The sequence below is a fragment of the Equus przewalskii genome, chromosome 15 (genome assembly GCF_037783145.1).
Source record: "Equus przewalskii isolate Varuska chromosome 15, EquPr2, whole genome shotgun sequence".
NCBI lineage: Eukaryota > Metazoa > Chordata > Mammalia > Perissodactyla > Equidae > Equus > Equus przewalskii.
In genome coordinates, this window is record NC_091845.1 from 13,009,154 (window position 1) to 13,027,541 (window position 18,388).

An 18,388-nucleotide genomic window follows, 5' to 3' on the forward strand; every position below is an offset into this window, starting at 1 on the left:
GTGCCTTCTATATGATGAGAATCCCCAAAGCTGTATCTCATGGCCAACAGCTACTGGGATTCAGCTCCCAGATGCCCACAGTATCTCAATGTATGAAAAGAACTCACCTGTCTGCCCAATCTGCTTCTCCTCCTCCATACCCACTTCATCAACCACCACAAAGCCTGGTGGCACCTCCAGTCTTCCTTTTGTCCTTATCCCTGCCACAGGGCCTTTACCCATACTGTTCCTTCAGGTCTAGAACACACTCATCCCAATCCCACTCCTTGCTCTGGTTAAAGCCGAGATCTGTTTTGCATACCACTGTATTTCCATCACCAGTGCCTAGCATATGGTAGGTGCTCAGTAAATATTTAGCAAATACATGAATGAAAAGTCTAATTGAACATCAAATCTCCCTGATTGTAAGCTTTAATATATCTCTTAAATGCTCCAATTTTTTTTTTTTTTTGCTTTTTTGCTGAGGAAGATTAGCTCTAAGCTAACATCTATTGTCAATCTTCCTTTTCTTTTTTTGCTTGAGGAAGATTAGCCATGAGCTAACACCTGTGCCAATCTTCCTCCACTTTATATGTGGGTTGCTGCCACAGCATGGCTGACGTATGGTGTATGTTTGAGCCCAGGATCCAAACTTGCAAACCTAGGCTGCTGAAGCACAGTGCATGAACTTAACCACTCCACCCCGGGGCCAGCCCCTCCTCCAATTCTTTTTAACTCCTCTGCCCCCACTCAAATCTCAGCCAGTATCATTTCTGACTGAGCTCCAGAAAGCCCTCCTATTAATCTCTGAATCCATCTTTCCCCCTCAATCTATTCTACACACACAGCCAGTGTGATCTTTCAGAAACATAAATCAAACCATGTCATTCCTCTGCTTAAAACCTTCCAAAATCTCTTTGGGGTTCTTCATAATCTGGTCCCTGCCTACCTCTCCATCCTCATCTCTCTGTACTCTCCCCCCTGCCTTCTACACTCAAGGCATAATGAACTTGTTCTGGAACCCCCAACATGCGTGTGCCTCTCTGTCCCCCAGGCCTTTGCACATGCTGTCCCTGCAGCCTGATGTTCCTCCCCTCCCACATCACCACTTGTGGATAATTCCCAGTCACCTTTGCAATCCCAGTTTGACGTCATTGCCTCTGGGAAGTCCTCTCTGACTCAACTCTGGGTTATATGTCCCCAACACATTTCTCTATATAGCACCCCAATCACCCTACCTGGGCCCATGAGCACTGTCCTAAAATTGCTTATTCATTTGTTTGCTTATTTGCTTGTCTTCACCACTAGACTGTGAGCCCATGAGGGTGAGGACGGCAGAATTCTTCTTCCCTGGCACATTGCAGTCCCTAGTACAGGGCCTGGGACATGCAAGCAGTCAAATTTGGGTTCAATGTACTTTAGTGTCACATTATCTGCTGCCTAGAAGAACTTATACCGTTTTCAGGTGACTGTTTTCCTAAAACTAATTAATGCCAAGTTTATACTGTTGGATCAGGAATAGAGAGTAGGGGCCTATTAGCCCTTTTCAAATTTGGGAACCAGAAACAAAATTTCTAAATTCTATTCCTGGAAAGAAGTACCCCTCCCTGACTGACCACCTCCTCTGTACGTCCAAAAAGGCTAGAACCACAGACTCAGAACCACCTGGGTTCAAATACCAGCTTCATCAATTACCAGCTGTGTGTTCTTAAGCAATTTACATAACTTCTCTGAACTTCAGCTCCCTCATCTTTGGGGGGAAAAAGGTGGGGGGGGTGAGCAGGGGCAACACTTCCTCTCTCTCAGGGTCACTGTGAGGGGCAAATCCAATAATCCACACAAAGTGCTTGGCACAATAACCGGCCCTTCCCTAGGGCTCATTTTCTGTATTTTCAAATGAGACTGAAATGAAAACATTCACTTTTCTTCCTTCAAAGTCTTCACTTACTTCTGTCCATAACTTGCGATTCTTCAACTGGATATACGCTTCTTACTTGGTCAGCGCTGCTAGAAACACATCCACATAAACAAAGGTCCCAGGAATGTTTAAATCCTCTGTCAGCCTAGGCAGCGGCTGATACTCCCACAGGTCACCTAAGGTATTGTTGCTTTTCAGCCCCTAGATTCACAACCCCGAAGACAGCCAGACAGAACTCCACGCCCCCTTCTTCCAACAGCAAACCAGGCCCCTGCTGGGTGGGGGTAGGGGGAACCTCTCCCAAGGAATGATAATTCACCATTTAGAACCTCTTCCACTCTGGTGTTAAGACAGGCTAAGGCGCAGCCTCACTGGAAAAGAAGCGTGTTCATTTCATTTTAAATAGCTCAGGATTGGTTTTAGATTTTTCTTTTTAATTTTTTGCTAAAAGCTTTGCGGCAGAAAACTCACTTATTGTAATTTTTCCCATCTATTTCTCCTGCACACACTTAACTAATTGCATTATATTCATTTTTCTAAAAAAAAAAATCTCAACTTTTGCCTACACACAATTCAGAACTTAAAAGTTATCAACTCCCGAAATGAGACTAAATTAGAACACTTCCATTAACCAAGAAGTTACCTAAGGTATCACTTAATCTTCAAGGGTGGACAGAAGAAATCAGAAGCCTTACTTTACACCCATTCATGGACCCCAAAACCACGACCCAGAGATTTTTTTACTGTCACATAGAAGAAAGCGTCCTGTATTTAATTAAGATGAAGCCACTTGGACTTTGGGGCTGAACATCCTGATTTTCAGTAATGGGGTGGGGGAGCCCCACTGACACTGCCCTTAAATCAGGCCCTTCCAACCAAGCTCTGATGTCAGGCACTAAGGACACCTGCCCCCCGGGGCACCATTCATTTCCTGACGTCCAAGCTCCCCACGTGTTTTACCACTCAATTACCTTAACTTTGACAATCTTACATACATCACCCAAGATACATGCAAAATATTCCCCGGAGGCCTGGATTTGTAATCATTTACCTTTCTTAAACAGTTAAATTGGCTAGCATAGCATATCTCATCTATTTTTAACAGCTTCCATCTTGATGCCTTTAACACCAGTTGTGACAGAGCCTGATAGCAAAAAAGCTTCAAGACAAGCTAATTTCTATGACAGGACACAACTTCATCTGAGGCCAAAAGCTACAGGAAGAACCAAGTAGGTTGCAGAGTAATAGTACGAAGGAAGTTGCATTTGAAGCTACTATGTCCAGACGGGGAGAGGAACCCACGCCTTATCATTTTTTAATGACCCTTCCCACTGCAGAACTTCTGGACTGCATGGTATAATCTTGCTCATCTGAAAAAGATGAACATAAGACAAGTACCCTAGCTTCCAAGTTCTCCGTGTTGCTTTGCAATTCAGGAAGAGCTTCAGCTGAAAAGGAATTTTGTTTTGCAAAAACAACTTAAATGCATCGCCATGCATGTATTTTTGAACAGAAAGATCTGAAACAATACCCAGACTTAGGGGCATTCAATTGCATCCTGCCACTTAAGCCTTCAACTTCTCCCTCTCTCCAATGTTCCATGCCACCACCAAACCTTCCAAACTACTATCTATCCCATAAGCCAGTGGTTCTTAATGGTGCCCCAGAGACTCCTGGGGGCTCCTAAGACCCTTTCAATGGATCGTCAAAGTCAAAACTATTTTTCATAATAACATCAAGGTGCCATTTGCCTTTTCATTCAGTCTCTCACACGTGTAAGGTAGAGTTTTCCAGAGGCTGTAATCCAATGCCAGCAACTCTTCCTTTTCTGTGCATACTCTTGTTTTCCCTCTAAAAGGCCTCATGGTTTGCCTGGCTTTGCAGGCCACTGGGGGCTGCTTGACCTAAAAGTGAAGTGGTGCATTTTTGTGTAGGTGGTGGCTGTAGGTCCCCCCAGGCCTTGTTCGCATTTCTGAGGGACGAGCTGCCCATGACTTCTTGGATCTCCATGTCACAAGTGACTGAAGGCAGAAGCAGATACATGATATGTGACTCCAGCTATCTTCTACTAAGTCAGATCTTAAAGTAATTTGCAAAAATGTAAAACAATGTCACTCTTCTCACTGCATTTTTTTGTTTTGGAAAATATAGTTATTGTTCACAAAAAATATGATACTGTGTTAATGTCTAAATGGGGTTTTTTTATGTTTTCTTGGTGTTAATTTTCTTGGTGTTAATTTCTAATGTGATAAATACAGACTGCTATAACTCATATCAACAGAAGTTCTTTGGGGGTCCTCAATAATTTTCAAGCATGTGAAGAGCTCCTGAGACCCAAACATTTGAAAAATGCTGCTATCAGTTTTCTTTGGTTTAAGATTTGCTTTGGCACTGGCTGGCTGTGTGCTTTGGATTCACATTGCATAAATATCAAAAACTGGATAGAATAGGATTAAGATGCAAAACGTACAACCGAGCAGCCAGGGCGTTAGGGAGGACTCCTTGATTTGAAATCTAAATCCTCCTTTTCATTCAACACATTTATTGAGTACCTACTATGTGCTACCCCTAATCCAGTGCAGGGGATGTAGGTCAAAAGAAGACATCTAGTCAAGGTCCCTGCTCTCATGATATGCATATTCTAGTGAAGGCAGATAGACAGTAAACAAACAAAAAGATAAAACAAGTGAGACGTCTCAGATACTGAGACATACTACACAGAGAACTAAAACTGACTGGGTGACAACTTCATTTTGGCTGGTCAGAAAGAATAAGTTAAGACATTTAAGCTAAAGACCTGAAAGTCAAGAAAGAGGCAGTCATGCAAAAAAATTAGGCGGAAGAGCATTTTAGGCAGAGCAAACAGCTAATACAAAGGCTCTATGGCAGAAAAGAGCTTGGCAAGTTCCAGAAACAGAAAGCCAGGCAACGTCTACAGAATTAATGGAGAAAGGAAGAAAGTATGGGGTAAGGTCAAGAGAGAAGCCAGGGCCAGTGGGACTTCACAAGTGTAAAAAGTGTAGCTTTCACTCTAAGTGTGAGGGGAAGTTCGGAACCTTGACCAAGTTACTGACTCTTTCTGGGCCTCAATTTCCTCATCTGCAGAATGGGCAGCAAGAGGGCTTACCTCAGAAAGTTGTGTTGAGGATTAAACGAGAAAAAGGAAATAATGGGCTTACTCAGCACATATGAGCACAACTCAGGAAACATTCCTGCTTGCTGTTACGCCACCTTCTAATCTGCTCTGTTTCCTACTGGCGTAGACTCCTCTTAGTAAACGTTTTAGGGCTTATGATCAGTTGAGGATGAGTCCCATCAACCAGCAAGTCCAAATGATGAGTGAATGCAGACAAGGGACACATCATGAGAGGCATTTATCTGAACACGTCAATGCCAACTCCAGCAGAACATTCTCCCCACTATTCCTAGTAAAACCCAAAGCACCACTAGGTGAAGAGTGGATGACTACATCGCATCTACACCGCGCCCACTGGGTCTACCCTTCAGTCACCAAGTTTTGCCTCTTGGCTCCAGAGTACAATGCGCTTGGAAAGTCATTCTTCTGCTGGACAATGCAGCCAATGGAAAGCCATCAGCCTCGCCTGTTCTTTCTTGGCATAGCCACATCACCTCCACCCCCTGAGAAACAAAGGGCCTTTGCCAAAGTCTTTTAGCACTGGTGTTATTGCTGCTTGCTTTAAAAATGATTGTTTAAAAAGGAGAAAATCAAAAAGCTTCCTTTTAAGTTAGGCTGCAAAGAGCAAGACTTCTGCACCAAGGCTTAAAAGTGCCTGGACATCCAAGAAGTCATGGGCAGCTCGTCCCTCAGAAATGCGAACAAGGCCTGGGGAGACCTACAGCCACCACCTACACAAAAATGCACCACTTCACTTTTAGGTCAAGCAGCCCCCAGTGGCCTGCAAAGCCAGGCAAACCGTGAGGCCTTTTAGAGGGAAAACAAGAGTATGCACAGAAAAAGGAAGAGTTGCTGGCATTTGATCAATCTCCTGGCTGGAGGCCAAGGACACTCCTTCCTGAGGAGCACAAGCCTCCTTAAGATGCCCTCACCCAGGTACATATATGGTAATACGGCTGTAAATAGGGGGAGAGAGAACCACCGAGAGTCAAGAACAGGATTGACTCTTCCAAGAGAAGGAAAAAGGTTCTCTTTACAACTGTCTCTGCTTCTGTTACTGCGGACTCTCACGGTTAACTCTGGAACTTCCTTTGAGCAAAGACTCTTGATGATATCATCTATATTGTGAAATGAGGATGAGCAGCACCACATTTTTGAGTTGGACACTCGGCAGCTGCCCCCCACCATACATATTTACATGCAGTCCCTCCTTGCCTTCTTGTCCCATTAGCGGCTAATCAGATTGTCCTCAGAAATGCAGCGTGTCCCCATCAAGAGAGAATTTATTCTACCGCAAAAAAACCACTGCTCTCAGAGCATAGAAAATAGTATTCTGCTTTCGTTTTCAGCCAGTCCCAAAGGAAGTCACCAGCTCAGAAGTTTCAAGGTTAGGCATGGCCCTCTGTGAGAATCTCAGAAACAGCAGTTGTAAATCTGAAGTCTGGAGCGATTCTCCAGTTGCAATGTTGCTCGGTAGACATCTTACACACACACAAAGATAAACTTACTTACCTTTTCACAAACACGTCCACTAAAAAGCCAATTCTCGAAACAGATACACTATCTACACAGTTATTTTTTTCAGAAAAGATGTCAATACTGACATGCGCTCCCGTGTCCTATTCCTCAAGGCCAGTGTAAGAGAAGCCAACCAAAAGCTCAAAGCTGGCAGTCAGAAAACTGTACAGTTGGTGGGTAGAGATCACTTAGCCAAAATTCCTCATTTTATAGGTGGAAAAAACCCCTCTCAGTAATTTCTTGGAGGTCACACAGCCGATTAGTGTCTCAAGCTAGTAGACCACAGGCCTCCAGAAACCAAGGCGAGTGCTCAGGGGCATGGGAGAGGGTGTTCATTTTGTTAAAAAGTTAAAGTCAGTCCCAGCCTGCGAAGACGCCCCTTTGCCCACAGCCTGAACCACAAAAAAAAAAAACAAAAAAAAACACCAGCCTAGCAAGGTAGGTTAATATTCTCAGAGAGAGAAAAATCTCACTAAGTCTAGAAAAACTACTCTAGGACAGGGGTTCTCAACCTCAGGGCTATTGACATTTGGGGCAGAAAATTGTTGCGGGGGATCATCCTGTGCACTGTAGGATGATTAGCAGCATCCCTGGCCTCTAGCCGCTAGAAGTCAGCAGCACCCTCTCCCCCTCAGTTGTGACAATAAAAACATCTCCAGACATCGCCAAATGTCCCCAGAGGACAAAATCACCCCACTGGTTGAGAACTACTGTTCTAGGACATAGGTTTGGTTTTGTTTTATCTTTAAGACCATTTGAAAGCATTTATTATTCTACAACTTGGCAGCAATGACCCAAAGCAGGTATTTTTATACCTATTCTACGGAAGAGGAAACAGACACACAGATGTTACATGTTTTGCCTGTACCAAAAAGGCAGTCAACACAGTCAGCGGGAGTCCCCATCCTGCAGTCCAACAGGGCAATACCACCGCGACCGGCTTTGTTTCACTACCTGATTTCTCACCTCCACTCCCTTTTAGTAACACTCAACAACTTCCCAAGCCTAATGCACTCCAGAGAGCTGTTCTGAGCAACATCTCAAAGGTGTCCAAAAAAACTGCTTAACGCGTTTCTCACAGGCCTCACTTCACTCCCCACAGCAAAAGGGGCTTTTCAAAGCAGTACTCCAGTGCAAGAAATAGTTAATCAGGGCAGAGGGACACAAAAGCAGATCTTCTAAGAAACAGCCTATAGCCTTCAAAGCGAGAGAAAACTTGCAGAAAAATAACTTTGAGAAATACTTTGTGAGCACTTACTATGTGTCAGGTACTCTTGTAGGTCAAAAATCAAAAAGGCCCATGAGGAAAAGAGATGCAAAGTGCCAGGGGGGTTTCAAATGACACAGATTTTCAAGTACCAGGAAAGGCTTCCCAGAAGAGGAAACATTTGGCCTGGGAACAGAAGGATCTGGCAAGGTGGATGGGGGTGGGGGGAAGGGGGAGGCAACAAGGACATGTGCCAAGGCACAGAGGCAGGACAAGATTGATCTCTCTCTCTCTCTCTCTCTCTCTCTCACACACACACACACACACACACACACCCCTCCACACACCAAGGCAAATCAATGAATGTCCCTAAGTCTGCGTGTTGTATCAGCTTTTTCTGTTCAGAAACATGTGCATGGGGATGCTTTTAAGCTGTTTTTACAAAACAAAATCACTTCCCAGATAGAGCTCCTCCTGAAATGCAAATGAACTTGAAGGAATTTGGAGGCTAGTGATATTTTTCTCGTGTTCATCTTTTTCTTATGAGCAAATTTATGCGAACTTTATACCAGAAGTTCTGCTGATCTGATGGGTCATAAAACATGAGTTCCTCAAAGTATCTGACAACAGCAGATTAAAATGAGGCTTTGTTTATATCTGTGACTTCACAATCCTAAGTAGGTTTTACATGTAGTTTAAAGTCTCTTTCTACCTCTATTGGAACAGCCAATAAAAAATAAAATCCCCAAATGTAAGCTCCCATTTTTGTAAGAGAGAACCCTACCAGACCTATGTACTCTCGCCTTAGGTTGGTGATTTAGCCTACCTTTCTATTTAACTAAAAATGGGAAGGCTGCTGGGGGAAGTACGAAGGTCAGTTTCAAGAGGTGAGAGACAGTCACGAAAAAAACAAAGTAACCATAAAAATAAGACAAGTACTGAAAAAGCCCTAGAGGCAAGCACCCTCCCCTAGAGATCTTCTCCTATTTTCACATGTGTATGAATCCCCAGGGGATCTTGCTAAAATGCAGGTTCTGATTCAGTGGGTCTGAGGTGGGGCCTGAGAGTCTGCATTTCTAACAAGCTCCCATTTGAAGCCACGGATGCTGCTCTGGTGACCACAGAGTTGCAAAGATGTAGCACAATGTTTCTCAAACTTTTCACTGCAACCTACAGAAAGAAATACACTGAATTTACAACCCATCCTTCACTCTGTGTGAGTGCATGAGAAAGAGAGAAAGAATAAGAGAGAACCAGAAAGTTTGTTGCAATATACACCATTCTTTTTAGGTATCCATGCAATCAATATACTTTGATGTTTTCTATGCTAGTCTACCTCATTAAAAAGCCATTGATCAAGGCCCATTAAATTGATTTCACAACCTCTTAACCAGTTACCACATAGTTTGAAACACAAAGATATAGAACGAAAGAAACATTTTTGTTTCTCTGGGGAGTACTGCTGTATCTTAGCCCCAGGATACTAAGGCTAAAATTTAAATTAATTTAAAAAGTTGAGTATGTTCAAAATTCTTTTTTAAAAGGCAAGGATGTGTCCACTGCATTTTGGAAAACTTCCATTAAAAATATTCAGGTTTTAAGTTTTCTTCATTTTAATTTGTTTTCTGATCTGTATGATGAGAATGACAAGAGCACCTATCTGGTGCTGAGCAGAGGTCTAAATGTCATTTTCCTCTCAAAAGAACTCAGGCTTCTTGGAGAAAAGGCTTATTCCAGGTCTTGGACAAGAAACACAGAAGATGAGCCCGGAACATCTTGTCATAAAGAAAGCAAGAAAGTGATCAAAGACTAGTAGGGTGTGTCTTTTGAACCAACTTGAATAGCCTCTCTCGCTGAGCAAAGATGGACAATTTGAACATCAATAAGGATAACTATACAAAGTGAAATGTATAAAATATGTTTAAATCCATAAATTCATAATGATACTTAAATAAATACCCATTAGTCCTCTTGGTACAGGATTTTCAACAGTGGCACTGCTGATATTTGGAATGTATAATTCTGTGTTGTGGAGGGCTATGCAATGTATCATAGGCTGTTTAGCAGCAACTCTGGCCTCTAACCATTGCATGCCAGTAGCACCCTCTCCCCAGTTGTAATGATCAAAAATGCCTCCAGTTGTTGTCCAATGTCCCCCCATTGAGAATGACTGCCATGGAACATGCTAGGGAATCAACTTGTTATTTTTGAAAACTGGTAAAATACAGAGAGAGATTCAAGTACTGATCTTGTCTGTCTTATATAAACTATACCCCCAGAGAGCCAAAACCTAAGTGAAGGAAATTTCTTTCTTTAAAATATTCCAGCTAATAGATGAGGAAGGAAAAACAGAATCAGGAATTTTGCAACTCCAAATGAACTAGTCGATTGAGGCAATGAGCATCAGTGGTTGCTAATATCACAAGAAGACATAGCCAGACATATCATACACTCGCCTGAGTGAAGTTCACAAAACAGCCTTGACCAAAGAAAAAAGAACCTGACTCTGATTGGCCAGATTCTGAGCCTCTACTTTTGACTACCAAATTATGGTAAATACTGGGGACAGAGAAACATGCTCAACTACACCACACTGATGCAGCCAGTGAAATCCAAACTGTGGGAAAATATATCACCTAGTTTCTTCAATAACAACCAAAAAATGCATGGAAAAAAAGAGGTACAGAGGAAACATACAGATTAAAAGACACACCAACTATCTGTAATTTTTTCTGGATCTTAATTCAAACAAACTGTTAAATATGCTTATATATACACTGCTGTATGTATTTTTAAGTGAGAACATAGACTCAATAACAAAATTTGTTTTGTCTTTTCTTGAGATGGATAATAGTATCATATTTTTTTTTTTTTTTAAAGAATCCTAATACTAGAAATACATGCTAAAATACAGATGAACTGGTATGTCTGGGATTTGCTTCAAAGTTACCCAAGACAAGAGGGGAGAGTGTATGAAAATACAGATGAAACAAGATGGGCCATGAACTGATAACCATGGAGGGTAGGTGATGATTAAAGAGGGGCTCATTATAGTAAGATCTCTACGTTACGTGTACACAAATTTTCTATATAGTGCAAACAAACAGAAAGGAGCACTTGGTCCTCCCTACCTCATTGGACTAGCTTACTCTGAAGAACAAATGAGAAATGATCTATTGAAAGGAATGATTACTAGGCTCTACCCCTATAATAAGATAACTAACATCTGAGTAACACTTTACCTTCCATCTAGTTTTCTTAAAAAAACAGTATAAACTGAATGAGAAAACCTGGACTCAACAATGGTGATGAAACCTGAATGAAGTACTTTACCCTAGTGATTCCATATATATCATCAGTCAAATGAAATCCCATCAAAGGCAGAGCCACCTTTGGGAACATGAAGATACAGATGTCTATTAATAAGAAAAGACTTTCGAGATATAGAGTGCAAAAGGCAAAGTACCAAACAGGAAGTACTGGCCAAGTCCCTTTTCAAGAAATTTAAATATATACATAATTTTATTTTCATACATATATATATATATATATATTTTTTTTTTTTTGAGGAAGATTAGCCCTAAGCTCACATCCTCTACCAATCGTCCTCTTTTTCACTAAGGAAGACTGGCCCTGAGCTAACACCTGTGTCCATCTTCCTCTACTTTATATGTGGGATGCCTGCCATAGCATGGCTTGACAAGTGGTGTGTAGGTCTGCACCTGGGATCCGAACTGGTGAACCCTGGGCTGCCAAAGCGGAATGTGCGAACTTAACCGCTGTGCCACCAGGCCAGCCCCTGCATAATTTTTATATATATACACATAGGAAGTCTGGAACCCTAATCTTGGATGGTGGGATTGGGGATGACTGGTTTTGTTGCTTATCCTTATTTCCTAATGTTTTACTATAACTGAATATGCATAGCTTACACAGTAAGTAACAAAATGTATGCTTTTATAAGTTTGTACACATGAAGGGGTCCACTTATTGGGGAGAATCACTTATGTGGAACTTCATATTCCCTAAGGATGACGCTAGACAGCAGACCGTGAGTCCTGGTGGAACTGCACAGACTACAGGGTGCAGCAAGGCGGAGAAGGTTTGTGTTAAAGATAAATCCCCAGAAATATCATTAAGCTCTTAGAATTGTTGTTCAAACCAACCGAAGGTTCACCTATTTATCAAAGAAGAGTCCTTTCTTACTGAAGCAAATTACAATCCCAGGTAAGTCAAGTGATTAACCAGACAGTCTAGAAATCTGGGTTTTGCCCCCCATCAAGTTCCAATCTCGTATGTGATTTTACCAGCATCTTCAGAAGGACGATATTGAGAACTACGCTGAGAATTCTGTGAGAGTTAAGAAATCCCCGGGGAAATGCTCATTCCTTACCTGCAACAACCTGGGCCCTAACGATTTGACCTTGATGCCCTCTTGCACCTGAATGCTCAGCACTCTCCCTCAACCAGGGCCACCCAGGCCTCATTGCCCTTCCCGAAACAGGTTGCACCTGCTCCCATCTCAGGGCCTTTGCACTTGCTGTTCTGGCCCTTCACAACATCCTTTTCTCCAGATAGCTACATGGCTAACCCGCTCGCTTCCTTCAGATCTCTGCTCAAATGCACCAGATTAAAGAGCCCTTCCCCCATTCCCAATCCCCACCGGAGTACTCCTTTACCCTGTTCTCTTGTTGTCATTTTCTTTTTTTTTCTATTGTGGTAAAATATACATACATAACATAGAATTTACCACTTTAACCATTTTTAAGTGTACAATTCAGAGGCATTAAGTACATTCACAATGAAGTGCAAAATGAAAGTCTGTACCCATTAAACAAATTCCCCATTCTCCCACCCCCAACCCCTGGCAACCACCATTCTACTTTCTGTCTCTGAATTTGACTGCTCTAGGGACCCCATATAAGTGGCATCATATACTACTTATCCTTTTGTGTCTGGCTTATTTCTCTTAGCATAATGTTTTCAAGCTTCATCCGTGTTGCAGCATGTATCAGAAATTCCTTCCTTTTTAAGGCTGAATAATATTCCACCGTATGGATATACCACCTTTGTTTATCCATTCATCTGTTGATGGACATTGGGGTTGTTTCCACCTTTTGGCTACTGTGAATAATGCCGCTATGAAAATGAGTGTTACAATTATTTGTTCAAGTCCCTGCTTTCAATTCTTTGGGGTATATACCCAGCAGTGGAATTGATGGATCATCTGGTAATTGTATGCTTCATTTTTGAGGATCCACCATAGGGTCTTCCACGGTGGCTGCACCATTTTACATTCCCATCACCAGTGCACGAGGGTTCCAATTTCTCCAGATCCTCACCAACACTTGCTATTTTCTGTTCCCCCTTACTCTGCTTTATTTTTCACCATAGCACTTACGACCTGTCATACTTGCTTATTTAGACTGGCTGCCTTCCCCCACCAAGGATTTAAGCCTCTTGGGAGCAGGACTTTCATCGATGTACCCCCAGCACCGAGAACACACCCTGGTGCACAGCAAGTGCTCAAGAAATTTGTTGAATGAAGGAATAAACACTCAGATCCTAACAAGTTTAACAATTATTAGACTTCCTGAATGATTTATCACATCAAATGCCTTAAGCTATGTCCACTTTAGGGAGGAACCTGGACATAGTTCAATATGAGGACTAGCTCAATAGGTGATGGTTTCAGTGCTTTTTCTTAGCTCATCCTCATTAGCAATAACCTCAGAACCACAGACACCATGAGAATTTGTAGGAATCATAGAAATTAAGTCATTCCTGGCACTAACTTCAAGCCTTGACTGATTTCACCAAAAGAGACATGCAAAAACTTATAACAGTAAAAGTGAACTAAAAACTTGCATGCACTTCCAGTTAATATAGAGCCCGCAAATGCAATGCATTTTATTTTAAAAGATCAAGCCAACAGCAAACAAGATGGGACACTGGCCTCGTGTAGACTCCTTAATTAGACGTATCCAAGGACAGCTTGACCTAGAAACCTAACTCCAGCCCTACTTTTGTTTTTTTTCTGTTGTTCATATTTGGTGTTTGTTGTCTCATTTTGATTTGTTTTTTAAGAACTGCTTCTAAAGAAATCAGAGTTTCCATGAGATCATTATAAAAGAGCTAAAAATCCACGTGATTTTTTTCTCTGGAAGTCAGCTGCTTGTACACCATTGGATTCGAAGTTTTCTTTATCTCTAATATATTAGTCTTCCTCAACTGAAACCATTTTTAGGAAAAGGCAACAGATGCGTCTTGTTGAATTCATCTATTCCTTCTCCTCTAAGCAACCGTTCCATTTCTTGTTCCTAAAGAAAAGATGCCAATTCCCTCCAAATAAATGGCAACCACATTGTTGAAACGGATAGTACCAGTGTCAACCCCAAACAACTTTCATGGGTCTCAAAGTGGAGGCCAGAAGTAATTCATTTACAGCGTGCAGAACTTTCCCTGCTGAGCAAAGGGAAATCTTGATAGGCTCCTCTGTTTTGATTTGAATTATTCGAAGAGCAGATTGTACTTTCAACACACACACACACACGAAAGAAAGAAATGAAAAAGAAAAGTGTTCTGCACAAGCAGCCGCAAAGCAAACTGAAGGGTATAGGAAAAGATCACAGTCCACACTCACTGCAATTTAAACTTTCGAATGATTCAGATGGAGAAATGCCTGATTCTTTTAACCTGCTCAGATGCCTTGATGTAGACAATCAAGATGGATTTCAGGTATGAAATGAACCTAATGCTGAACTCAGACAATGTTCCTCGCGGTTTGGTTTGGTTTCTTTTACTCTCCTCTTTCAGGCTTTCAGCACACAGCTTTCCAAAACAAACTGAGTACAACACCTAACACCTCCTCAAATATCCACACTCTTTCATCCCTACCTCAGAGCTACATCATTTCCTTCTTACATCAAGATAAGTATTGTTCATTCATCATTGGGGGGACACAAGCAAGAGTTATTTCATCAACAGCAATAAGTTTATCATTTTTCCTAGCTTCTCCCTCACTGCTCCCCCTCAACTTAGGTGCACCTATGGGACAAAAGACAAGACAGCCCCCTGGGGTGATACCTTGCTTCCACAGTGTGCCAGCTACAGGGCAAGTGATTTCACTCTCTGCACCTCAGCTTCTTCATCTGTACCTGACTCACAGGGTTTCTGTGACATACGACTCTAGACTTGACATACAACTACTTAATGTGTCAGTATTGTTATTTTTAGCAACAAGTTGGAGATGAGTCTGTGGACCAGTTTCTCCTTGTCTGCAGCTTACTCAAAGGAGGGGTCGTGAACCCAATCATTGGCCTTTTGAGTGCCCATGTGGCCATGCAAGTCAAGAGAATTCCAAGAAGGAACCAGAGCGCACACATCCAAATGCTTCCCACTCCACCAGCGCTCCTGAGGATCTTATCAACAGGAAACAAAAGCACTATACTACTATAACGAAGTGTCTGACTTTCATTTCTTAATTAGAAAAGCCCAAAGATTGTAGTCCAGGGAACAGCTAAATATTTAGAATGTTGAAGTTACCAAAACCCAGTCCCCCTCCCCTTGAGCCTGTTGTTTACCCCGTTCCTGACCACTTCAGAAGAAAAAACTTTTGATGACCAATTCTACAGCAATGGGGATGTACGTGCACCCGTTAAAACCTCCCTTTCTTGCAGTGAAGTCTGACCATTTTGGGGAAAAAAATAGGAGCTGCTTGTGTTCACAGATAAATGCTGCCCTCTGCTCATATCCCATGACAGGTACCTCAACAACAGGAACTCATCAGATTCCTTGACATCCAAGTGGCTGCAAGTCAAGGGCTGGATGTTACTAACTTTTGCTTCAAGAACTAACTTCCCTTTTTAAAGTTCTAATTCTTTCAATTTGCCAGCAACCACTTTCATTTCTTGCAATCCAACCTACTCTGATTAAACACCCATTCACAGTAAGAAAAAAGAAAGTGACTATTTTTGAGAGAGAGGCAGTTAATTTTTGCTTACATATCTTGGCAGATGAAATGCACTGCATCCTTCAGAATTTAAATCATCAATACGCTGCCTGGCAAGTTCCATTCTCAGGCCACCAATGGGCATCCCTTTCATTTAAAGGCCTTTTTCCCCTCCTCTCACAAACCTTCAGGCTGCTTCGATTCTGAACCACAGCCAAAAGTGCGAGGTAGGACTGCCCCCTGGATCTCATCTGCTGCCGAGAGCCCTCACCAAAGGCAGTGACAAATTTTGGAGACTGAGCCACGGAGTTTCCTTTTCTTTTCTCCTCCCCATCTCGATGGCTCTTTAGAAAGAACTTAAAATAGACTTAGGAGAAAAACTCCTTACTGACTACAGCACTCAGGCTTCCACACTCACCTGACCCAGGTCAGGCACTCCACTGCCAATACCCGCCAAGCCAGGGGTGCGAATCTTGCTCCTCTGTAATCAGCTCCTGAGTATTTAGAAAGAAAGAAGACTGAGTATGAGACCACGAAGTTTCCCTAACAGAAATGCTCCAAATTCCACGCTGCCAACTTCCTCAGCCTCCTTCCTCGAGATGTCTCCCCCCGTATTTGACAAGCAGGTTGGTGGGATCACTTGGGCAAAGATTACAGGTAACTTCGCTTACTTATTTCCAGTATGTAACTGACAAGTGAAATGAGGCACGCACAAACTTCGAACATGCCGGAGAGCTGGAACTAAGGGAAGTCTTTGGCAGATCCCAAAGCACTTGTTTCCCGGAGCGGAGGCCAAGTATCCGAAGCCCGCATCCTCATTGGGCGTGAGCTTCGTCCACACTTCATCCCTCACCGCTCCCCGGGTTTTCTTCCGTTTTTTAAAACCCTCCCCACTGGGGCCCCTACACAGGCATTATTCTCCCAACCAGGCAGCTCGAGGGAAGGCTACACTTTAAGAAAGATTGTTTCCTTGAATGGACTCACATATGACACCCCCACCCCCACCCCCAAAAAAACTATTTCCTGCAGTTGCTACAACAGTTTCCAACTTGAGGGAATGCCAATCCAGTCTCGAATGGGTAGCCCTCAAAGCCAGTCACTGGAGTCGAACATTTTTTTTTTTTTTTACCTCAAATTAACCCCTTAAAAATGCCCGCAGTAAAAGAACCCCCAAATGCATGCAAGTGCATGCAAATCCACCAAGAACTCCCGGAGAGCGGGGCGAAAACTTCTGCGCCCAGGGGGACAGCACCAACTCCCCACGCCCTCTTCCCGGCCCCAGCCGCTACCTTGGTGCCCGGGGAGCCACGCCGGTTTGGGGGAGCAGGGCGAGGAGAGGGGTTAGCAGCCGCTGGGTAATCCCATGTTCGCGAAGAGGGAGCTCGTTCCGTTAGGATGGAAGCGGAACACCCACACCTCCTCTCGGCGTGCTCTTTCTCTCCACCCTCTGCCTCCTCCTCCTCCACCACCGCCACCTCCTCCTCTCCTCCCACCCCAGCGAGCCAGAGGAAACACTTCAGCGGCACATCCACATGGTTACTGCACTTTGAAGCGGCTCCCGGTGGCTTATATAGGCCGGGAAGCTCCCTGGGCAATGTAGTCCGAGTCCGAGGTCGTGGCGGCGCCTGGGGCTGCGGGTAAGGACTACAAATCCCAGAATCCCCTGGGCTCCCGGGCTGGGCTCTAAATAGACCGCGCGCCGGGACGAGGGCGGGGCGTCTTGCGGGGAGTCCGGGCTTTCAAATCCATCTCTTCACAGAGAGCGGGCTGATTTGGAGCCCGTGACCCAAAGCCACCCGTGGGGGGCGCCCCCAACCCTTGGGGACTCTCCTCCGGCTGCCCCATTTGCCTTGAATCCAGGTATCGCTGGGAGCAGGGGGCAGGGAGGAGCTCGGATTTCTGCTTTGGGAAGTTTTTACAAGCTGTACCCACCCTCCCCCCGCGTTGAGTCCCCGAGCCAAGAATTTCAGAAATCCAGGGCACAAAAACGCCTGTGTTTGCGGTCAAGGATTAAAGGCGCGAGGTTGTCTTTGTTTAATCTGCTCCGCCTTGCTCTGGTTTGCACAGAAAACTAAGTCTGGGAGCGACGGTCCACGCAAGCGGGGACACGGGCAAGCGGCTTGAGAGCACTTTTCTGTGTCTGAACTCCGCTTGTCTTTCCTTGCCCGGCAGGAGGTAAAGAAACGCAAGCCTCTTCTGTGCACAATAACGGAGCCGTGTTGTGACTTGCCAGCCCTGAGGTTGGGATGCAGAAAATAGAGACCGCGACCTCGGTCTTGACCCTGCTTCAAGCAGCCCCTCTGCTCCCGGGAGCTGTAAATGCTTAAGTAAATAAACCGCAAACCAGAAAAATAAGGGCTTCGGAGAGAGCCGCTCACACAAAGATGCATGTCCAGACGGGGTAACCTCCAGCAGCTCCGACAGGAGTTCGGGGACAGAGTGGGTTGCAGCTCACAGCTAACTAGTGCCTGGGCTCCCAGGCTATAAGCTACTTTAGGCTCTGGCTTTTGGAAGGAGAGCAAGGGCTAACCTCCGAGGCCAAGTCAGCCGGCTGCCTTCCTGCTTCAGAAATGCATTCATTCCACAAACGTTTCCTAAGTGTCTACTGGGTGCCAAGCACTATGCCAGGCGCTGGGGCACAGTAGTGAGCCAAAACCCATCACAGCATCCCAGTCAGGC

The 18,388-nt window shown here is 43.8% G+C and overlaps 1 protein-coding gene across 10 annotated transcripts in view; it reads right to left on the reverse strand.

The window, feature by feature from the left end:
- ITPR1 (inositol 1,4,5-trisphosphate receptor type 1) overlaps positions 1–17,364 on the reverse strand; it is a 319,039-nt gene extending 301,675 nt beyond the window's left edge. For 8 of the 10 annotated variants that reach the window (XM_070576711.1, XM_070576710.1, XM_070576705.1 and 5 more), the window contains exons 1-2: positions 16,999–17,252; positions 16,128–16,203 (exon numbers count right to left, since the gene is read on the reverse strand). The gene's annotated coding sequence lies outside the window, so the exon portion shown is untranslated. Of the gene's footprint in view, positions 1–16,127; positions 16,204–16,998 lie in introns of all 10 variants that reach the window. The other 2 variants (XM_070576706.1, XM_070576704.1) reach the window with 2 other exon arrangements.
- Positions 17,365–18,388: the final 1,024 nt, after the last annotated feature.